The following is an 8,949-nucleotide window of genomic DNA, read 5'->3' on the forward strand; positions in this document are numbered from 1 at the left end:
TGGGGCCTAGTGGGGTGGAGTCTAGTGTTGTGAGGCCCCCATCAAATTGGGGGAGGAGCCTGATATAAAATCTGCTCATTCCACTACAGTGGTACCTCGGGTTACAGACACTTCAGGTTACAGACGCTTCAGGTTACAGACTCCGCTAACCTGGAAGTAGTACCTTGGGTTAAGAACTTTGCTTCAGAATGAGAACAAAAATTGTGTGGTGCCGGCATAGCAGCAGCAGGAGGCCCCCATTAGCTAAAGTGGTGCCTCTGGTTAAGAACGGACCTCCAGAATGAATTAAGTTCTTAACCCAAGGTACCACTGTACAGTGTATAGCAGAGGACCAGGGGATAGTTAAGGGTGAGTGTGAAATTGATTTTTCCATGGGAATCGGGGGGGGGGGGGGAGACTTCACTTCCTCCACCCCAGGCTCGTAGGATGTTCTATCATGTGTTCAACCCATCCACCGCTCACTTTTCTTCCTTTGCTCCTGGCCCCACTGATCATTTTTATTTCCTGGCAAGTGGACCAAAATGCAAAACCACCAGGCAGATGAAGTTTCTTATTTTTTTCCTGGTTGGTTGGCAGCTTTTAAAAGTTTGACCTTTAAATCCTGAAACAGGCTAGCACCCAGTTATCCCAAGGCCCTGCTTGCAGGCTTCCCAGAGGCATCTGAGCTGAAGTCAGGCTCCCACCCAAGGACCTACCCACTAGGGTCCCAATTTGGATGAGGCCCTCCTTGCTGGCAGTTTGGTTTTTAATTTTTTTTTTTAAAAAAGCATACTTAAGGGCTTGAATACGTAGCTAGTGAAGCCCTTAAGCACCAGGTGATGTTTGTGTCATTGTCAGAGGCTTTTAGCAGGAAGATGCTTGTATTAGATAGATAGATAGATAGATAGATAATTTATTATGGTCGGAGACCAGATACTTGTATTTGATCTTGTATTTGATAGCAACTGCATTTGATCTTTGACCATTTTAGATTTCAGAGGGATATAACTGGAGCCAAGAGAGGGAAGAGAGATAGGGCAATTCATTTGGACTATTGCAGGTTCAGCTGAGAATCCTTTCTTAACCAATTTAAGGAAGAGGGTGTCAAAGCCTATCTCTTGGCCTGCACTACCCCCAACCCCATCACCACCCTGTGACTAAAAACAAAATAAAACATGAAAGCCTGAGTAGCAAATGCAAATATACATAAGCTTATTCATTTCTCATAATCTATTCTGCTTCCTCTGTTCATAAGTAGCATGAAAATACACGTATTTCCATTATTCCCTTCTCTGCCCCTCTTCCCCCAGTTTCCAAAATTTTATCAGGTATTTCTTTCTCTTTCCTTGCAGAAACCACATTTAAAGAAAGAAGTATGCTGGTATTTTCCCCAAGCCAATTTGTTGTGCAGTGTGAAGCAGAATCCACAGAAGAGTCCTTTTGAATAATCAGACACAGGGTGAGTAAGCATCATGACCAGACACACAAAAATGTGTCTTTCACACACAAACACCCACACTCTCAAAAGAGGCAGCCTGAAGACTCCTGTGCAGCTTGAGAGCTTGCATCTTGCTTGATCCAGAGGAAAGATATTGGCTGCCTTTCTCATTCTGTGGGACAAACACAAATGCAAAAACTTTGACCCACCACAGCACTATTGTTCATTCAGAAAACCATTCAGCTGTAACATTATCATTATCATTCATTAAATTTCTATACCACCCTTCATCACAGGGAGTTTTAAAATATAAAAACACAAAAATACACACCGTAGCAACAAATAAAAACAAACAACCTCCCACCCCTCGGTTTAAAAGGCCATAGACTGTTTAGACATTTCATTTATGATAAATTCATAGTCTGTGTGCTGGGAGGAGATTCATGGCCACACTTTACTTTTTTAAGGCAGGGCAAAGGGACCTACAGATGGGCAGTGCCCCCTGTTAGGTCTTTCCAATGCATTCCCACATTGGGTTAAAGTGGATGACTTGACATCCCCCCACCATCTGAGGAAACCCCTAATGGTTAAAGGTCACAAGCTTAATAAGCACAGCATCAAACAGTCTTAATGCATGGGATGACCAAAGCAGGCAGCTACCCAAACCAAAAAGAAAAGAGCCTTTTCCAGAAGCTGCCTGAACATTCACAGATTAAGAGCCCTGTGTATTTCTCTCTCTCTCTCTCTCTCTCTTTTGTTCTGGGTTCTTGGCAGGTGTGCATGTATCACAGATAACCATCCCAGGACATTTCTTTGACTTGATTTCACCGGATCATAACAGCATTTGCATAAGCTGTATTAGACTGTTCTTGAGCCCCTGGTAGCAAAGCAGGCTTCTGTTCTTAAATTGATTCCCGTATCCGGTCCTGAGGCCGTCTCCGAAGAGAAAGTTTCAAAACCTTTGCAAAGCTATTTCACAGACTGACACTTTTCTCTCTACTCACCGAAGTCGGAAGTGATGGCATTACATATCTGTATTCTCAGTGGTGCTGGATTCCTTGATGCTCTTTCCCTGGACTTCCTTTGACATGGGAGCTGAGCGCAGCAGTGAGCAGAGTGACGTCTGCATCCCCCTCTCAGCTGGAAAGTCTCAAGTTCCAAGCGAGGGATTCCCTTCCCACCCTCCTCTGTGCACTCTTAACCCTCCTCCTCCTGGACACAATCAGGAAAGAGACTCTCTGCAGATTCCCAAAGGCAAGAGGAGAATGAGGAGGAGAGTGCAATGTTGGGAGAAAGCATTAAGACATTTCTGCTTTTCTGGCTCAGCTCTTTTACACACACATACACATGAAGAACCCGCAGTTTAATTCAGCTGTTGTAGTTTTGTCGATATTACGTTACATAGGGGAAGAGCCACAGCTCAGTGACACGGCATTTGCTTTGCGTGCGGGTTCCTGGTTCAATTCCCAGTGTTTCCAGGTAGGGCTCAGAATGTCCCTTACCTGAAATCCTAGAGAAACACTGTCAGTCAGTGTAGACAACATTGCTCTGGATAGACAATGGTTTGACTCCCAGTATAAGGCAGCTTCCTATGTTGCCATTTCAAAACTGGCTAAAGACATTGAAAGCAAGGAGCAGACTCATCTCTCACAAAGCAATTGCTTGGAATGGTGCCTGCACTTTTTGCTTCAAAACTTTCATTCCAAAAGGTCTACTTACTTACTTTTCTTTAATGAAAGCTCAGAATCTAGGCCTGGTCCAGCAGTGACTGCCTCTGATGGCCCTGCATCCAGCTGCTCTCTAATTCTCCAATAAGCCTATCACACATTTTAGTATATATCTTAAAGAAGATTGTTATTACATGGTTGATGCTGAATCCTTCCCCTGCCCCTTTTTTTAGAGGGAGAGGAGGCGCTTATCTTTTTTCTCTTTCAAGGGGACTTAACAGGAGTCAGTACCAATTAAAGCTAAAGCCACACAGCACTGAGAACATAAGCAGAGCCTGCTGGATCAGAGCAGGGGCTCATCTAGCCTGGCATCCTGTACTCACAGTGGCTAATCAGATACCTGCAGGAAACGCACAAGCAGGTCCCAAGCACAAGAGCACTTTATTCATTTTTTTAAATTTACTTTTTTATAACTTTGTATACCACCCTTCATCTAAAATCTCAGGGCAGTTCTCGACATAAACATACAAAATAAAAACACAAAATATACTGCTGTAAGAATACAAGATGAACCTGTTGGATCAGATGAGCCATCCAGCTCAGGATCCTGTTTTCATAATAGCTAACCAGATGACTGTGGGAAGCTTTCAAATGTGACATGAGCACAGTGGCACTCTGCCCACCTGCACTTCCCAGCAACTTATATTCAGAGGAATACTACCTCTGACAGTATGCCTCCACCCATGGAGGCAAAGCGTAGGCCTCAAGGCTAGTAGACATCAATAGCCCTCTCCTCTATGAATTTGTCTAAGGTAAAGGTAAAGAGACCCCTGACCATTAGGTCCAGTCATGGCCGACTCTGGGGTTGCGGCGCTCATCTCGCTTTATTGGCCAAGGGAGCCGGCGTACCGCTTCCGGGTCATGTGGCCAGCATGACTAAGCCACTTCTAGAGAACCACAGCAGTGCACGGAAACGCCGTTTACCTTCCCGCCGGAGCAGTACCTATTTATCTACTTGCACTTTAATGTGCTTTCGAACTGCTAGGTTGGCAGGAGCTGGGACCAAGCAACAGGAGCTCACCCCATTACGGGGATTTGAACCACCAACCTTCTGATCAGCAAGTCCTAGGCTCTGTGGTTTAACCCACAAAGCCACCCGCGTCCCCCATGAATTTGTCTAATTCCCTTTTAAAGCCATCCAACTTGGTGAACATCTCTGCCTCCTGTGGGAGTGGGTTCCATAGTTTAACTATGCACTGCATGAAGAAGTACTTTCTATCTCTTGTCAAAAACCTTCGACATTCAGCTTCATTAGATGTCCATGAGATCTAATGTAGCAAAAGAAGGGAGAAAAACTTTTCTCTATCCACTTTCTCCATGCCATTTATAATTATTTTATACAATTCTGTTACATTGCCTCTTCTCTAACCTAAAAATTCTCAAATGCTGCAATCTCCCTTGGTCTAAATGCCCCAGTGGAGACTGTTTCCAGACCTGTCGGCTTTTCTGTGCATACTCCGCAATCCATACTTTGGGGCACTCTTCCTTTTATTACCTTTCTACATTCAAGGGCTGATCCCTCAGCAATTCAAAAGAGGTCTTGAGACTGATGGTCCCACATGAACTTCAAATTAAGCCATGGACTGTGATGGGGTGGGGGGAGTTATTTTATTATTACCTTATTACCATTGTGGTAGTTATCTTGTTATCTATAGAATGGCAGGATACAAAAGAACACACACAAAAATAAATAGGGAATGTTGCTAAGCATTGGACCAAATGACCCTTAGGGTCCCTTCCAGCTGCACAATTCTAGGATTCCATGTTAGGGTGCATTTTTCCTTGCTGAGTTGTATCCCGAGTTACTCCATACATTTCGATGATTTGCTTCCTGAAACGTATCATCTTACAGCCAATGACTTTTGACTGTTTGGTTTTAGCAATGGCTTAAGGACCACTTTTCCTTATATGAATCCCAGTCAGTTGTCCTTGTTGTCCATCCCATCCCCACAACAGGTTTAGAGAGTGCTGGCTTGGTGTGTATCAGTCTTTTTCACAGCAGGAGCCCCCGGATCAACTTGGAACCTCATTCCAGAAGAAACATTGTTCTTTTAAGTCACTTTGGATTGTGACTAACAAATTTAATAAACAAATAGTAATAATTAGGAAGGTTCCAGAACTGCCATATTTTCAAAAGCGCTTCAAACACCTTTTGCATTTTGCCAGGCCTTTAAGTTTTCCAAGGCTGCACTGTTTCAGATATGGTTTTTAAACTGTGATTCATAATAGTTTGGCTTCATGGGTTTAATCCAGTTGTGTCCCTTTTTGAACAGCATTGCAAGGTGACACAGAGGGAGCTTCAAGAGAAAAGGATTTGCTAAAATCACCTCCTTCTTCCCATGTTTGTTGTTCCTTTGCAGTGTAAACCACTTTGAGCTTCTGGAAAAGCAGTCCAGCCATACCTTGGAAGTCAAACAGAATCTGTTCTGGAAGTCTGTTCGATTTCCAAAACGTTTGGAAACCAAAGTGGGGCTTCTGATTGGCTGCAGGAAGCTCTTGCAGCTAATCAGAAGCCGTGGCAGCCCCGTCGGACATTTGACTTCCAAAAATGGTTTGCAAACCGGAACAGTCACTTCTGGGTTTGCGGCGTTTGGGAGCCAAAACATTCGAGAATTGTTTGAAAACCAAGGTACGACCCTATACAAATGTCTTAATCAAATGAACAATGATTCAGAGAAATAAAGGCAAGCATAAATTAGCATTGCTTGAAAACAGGATAAACCCATTCTCCCCCTCCTAAAACAAATAAAATATAGGGATCCAGACTGCATCAGAAAAAAAAAGTAAAGTGTTGGCTTTTCTTACCTTGTTTTGCAAGGAGCCTACTTTACGGTTGCCTGATTGATTCCACTTTAAAGCAGTTGTTTTTCATTGATAGAATCTAGAAAAGTTGGGTTTTTGAAATGTTGTCATTTCTAGATAATGTCTATTCTGTCCCACCACAGAACTCTATAATCTTGCTGGACATGCAAATAATACTTTTTTCCCCTACTTGCCTCGAAATGAGAGAATTTCCCTCCTGTAATTTCACCAATCAGCAAATGCAGGCAAAGTTTTAAGTCACATAATTTAATCTGGTACAGGAATATGGCTGTTCTTGGCATGGGAGATGGAATTTCAAAAGCCATTTTTTCTTCCGTTTTACACAGTCCCAGAGGTAAGTGATGAAGTCCAAGGTCAGGCAGGAAGTCTGGGAAAGACTTGGCAAACCAAAACTCTTAATCTTCCTTCTTCTAGATTAGGGTACGTAGCAATCTGTCAAATTTGCTGAGCCTAGCTTTCTATTTAACTACGCTTTAATTTATTATTAAGGTGGGGGGGGGGGGAATACACTACCACAACAGAATTGTCAAGCCCAGAACACATTTTTGTTTCAAGTCAAAATATTTTTCCCCAATTGCAATTTCCCATACATATCTGCTGCTGAGAGCAAAGTGTTCCTTTGTAAAATTCTCTTCCAGACTAATTCATTATACTGCAGGAGAGAACATTACTGAAAATTCCCAAAATGCTATTTTACAAGAACAAGGGTGTTAACCTTGGATTTCTTGCCATGTTGTAAATGGCTAATTGCATTCCACCGTGCAAAATTCCCCTTGCTGGATTCTCCACTGTTGCCCTTTGCATGTATCAAGTAACACTAATTTACTGTGCTACCAGATAATCCCAAATGGCTCAGCGCAATTGCATCTCCTTGCTTATTCCAGCATACTACAAATGCACACACCCCCCAACCAAAATTCAAAGCATAATTTTCCAGGAATGATCTTCGCGTATGCACGCACAAACACACGCCCTTGCATTCAGAGAAAAAAAAGAAATCTCAGCTAACTGCTTTGAGATCTATTTGGAAGAAAGACATCCCACAAGTGTGCAATGGTTATTTTTCATGTTGCAAAAGATGGGAAGCCAAAGCCAGTTTTCAGGAGCCATATAACCAAAAGAGAGGGGGGAAGTGGGGGGAAGAGGAAATATTTGATTGCCAGGAGGTATATGGGTAAAATCAGTCTGCAATCATTTTCAAAATGGAATGTACTACTGTATTTCCTAATGACCTGCCTCCAGGAGGTGGTGGGCCTCAAGGCATGCAATGAAGTAGGATGCATTTAGATGCCTGGGTGCAACTCATAGACCTGCCCATGACATACATGGCTTGAACTGGCCTGCCACCCACTTCAGTGACATCATCATCATCATCATTATTTCTATACTGCCCTTCATCTGAGGATCACAGGGTGGTTAGCAATACAAAGATACAAAAATACATAACATAGGAACAAACAAAACAATAAACCATCTCCACACAATTTAAAGGGCCGGTGAGAGAATTCCAGGGTAGAGCAACCCACAAATAGGAAGCTACCACAGAAAAGGTCTGTTCTCGTGTTGCCACTCTCCGGCCCTCTCATGAAAGGGGTACACAAAGAAGGGCCTCAGGTCGCAGGGTTTGTGTCAGTTCATATGGGGAGAAGCATTCCTTCAGGTACTGCAGGCCTGAGCCATTTGAGGCTTTATAGGTCAAAACCAGTGCTTTGCATTGGGCCTGGAAACTAACTGGCAGCCAGTGCAGTCGGGCCAGGATCAGTGTAAAATGCTCAAACCGTCTTGCCCTGGTGAGCAACCTGGCTGCTGAATTCTGTACCAGCTGGTTTCTGAATCATTAGAAAAGTTAGACTATCCCTGTCTAGATAGGGGGGCAGCTGGGCCCAACCCAGTTATGACTATGTATTCACTTCAGACAAAGCATGAGTCTGAGGCTCATTTCAGAGATCTTTGGCTTTGAGGTAGTATGAGAGAAAGCAGGCTGGCTCTGAAGCTTTAGAACCAACTCAGAGCTGGGGGGACTTATATTTTTTTGTTTAGTTTACTAGTTTGATACTCTTTTGTACACTCCTCCAACCTCACCAAAACTGGAAAATGCCTGCCAGAGGGGAAGGGAGAGGCCGGGAAGGGGAGTGTAGTTTTGTGACTGGCAGGTCTAGCTTTCAGCAACTATAGCAGGGCTCTCTCTTTACTTCCAATTTACAGTGTTTTTGGAAGGGATGCAGAAGTAACATATCAGCAGCAGTGCCTAGGAACACCTTTAAGTTGTATGACATGTTCATGCATACAACAGGGATGCCTATGCCTGCAAATTTAATCCAATTCTGCCAATTGCATACAATTATTGACACACACACCCTTTGTGGCCTACAATCCAAGGTTTTGGAAGAAGAGGCAAAACAACCTGAAGTGTTTCAAATCTGAGGTGTGACATGATCTAATTCTGCAGCAATGAGCTGAGGGAACCTCTATCCATCCCGGCAAGGAATGTTTCTTTCGGTGAAAAGCCCTAATCCAAGTATCCATGTTCCAAAGCCCCAATTTTATTTTATTTTCTACTTGTAAGAGAAATGCTGGAATCTATCCTTACATATTACTGGGACTGTAGGAGGTGATGCATTATGACTGTATTTAGTCCAAAACATAGCTGCTAGGGTGCTAAGTGTATCTGGGCTTTGGGGTCATATCACCTCTGTGTTTAAACAGTAACACTGGCTTCAAACTCAACTCAGAGTTCAGAGACCTACTTTTAAAGAGCTAAAGGATCACTTGTCTTCACGTCAGCCTTGGATGTTAAGATCATCTTCAGATGCTCTGTTCCAGGGGGCCCTGTCACTGAGGCAGGTGGCAATGAGAGTCAGGGGGCTTTTCATTCTGGATGGAAAATGTCTGAGTAAAATTAATGTGGGAGTAAAGCACTATGTGAAAAGGCAAGTCTTTCAGAAGAGTTATATTCCACAAACAGGCAAGAGAAGGATGCTC

The 8,949-nt window shown here is 43.3% G+C and overlaps 1 protein-coding gene across 3 annotated transcripts in view; it reads right to left on the reverse strand.

Moving 5' to 3' along the window:
• ZNF469 (zinc finger protein 469) overlaps window positions 1–6,058 on the reverse strand; it is a 270,551-nt gene extending 264,493 nt beyond the window's left edge. For 2 of the 3 annotated variants that reach the window (XM_081872033.1, XM_081872028.1), the window contains exon 1: window positions 2,422–2,529. The gene's annotated coding sequence lies outside the window, so the exon portion shown is untranslated. Of the gene's footprint in view, window positions 1–2,421; window positions 2,530–5,949 lie in introns of those variants that run through there. The other variant, XM_081872030.1, reaches the window with a different exon arrangement.
• Window positions 6,059–8,949: the final 2,891 nt, after the last annotated feature.

Source organism: Podarcis erhardii (genome assembly GCF_964252035.2).
Source record: "Podarcis erhardii genome assembly, chromosome: 7".
Taxonomy (NCBI): domain Eukaryota; kingdom Metazoa; phylum Chordata; class Lepidosauria; order Squamata; family Lacertidae; genus Podarcis; species Podarcis erhardii.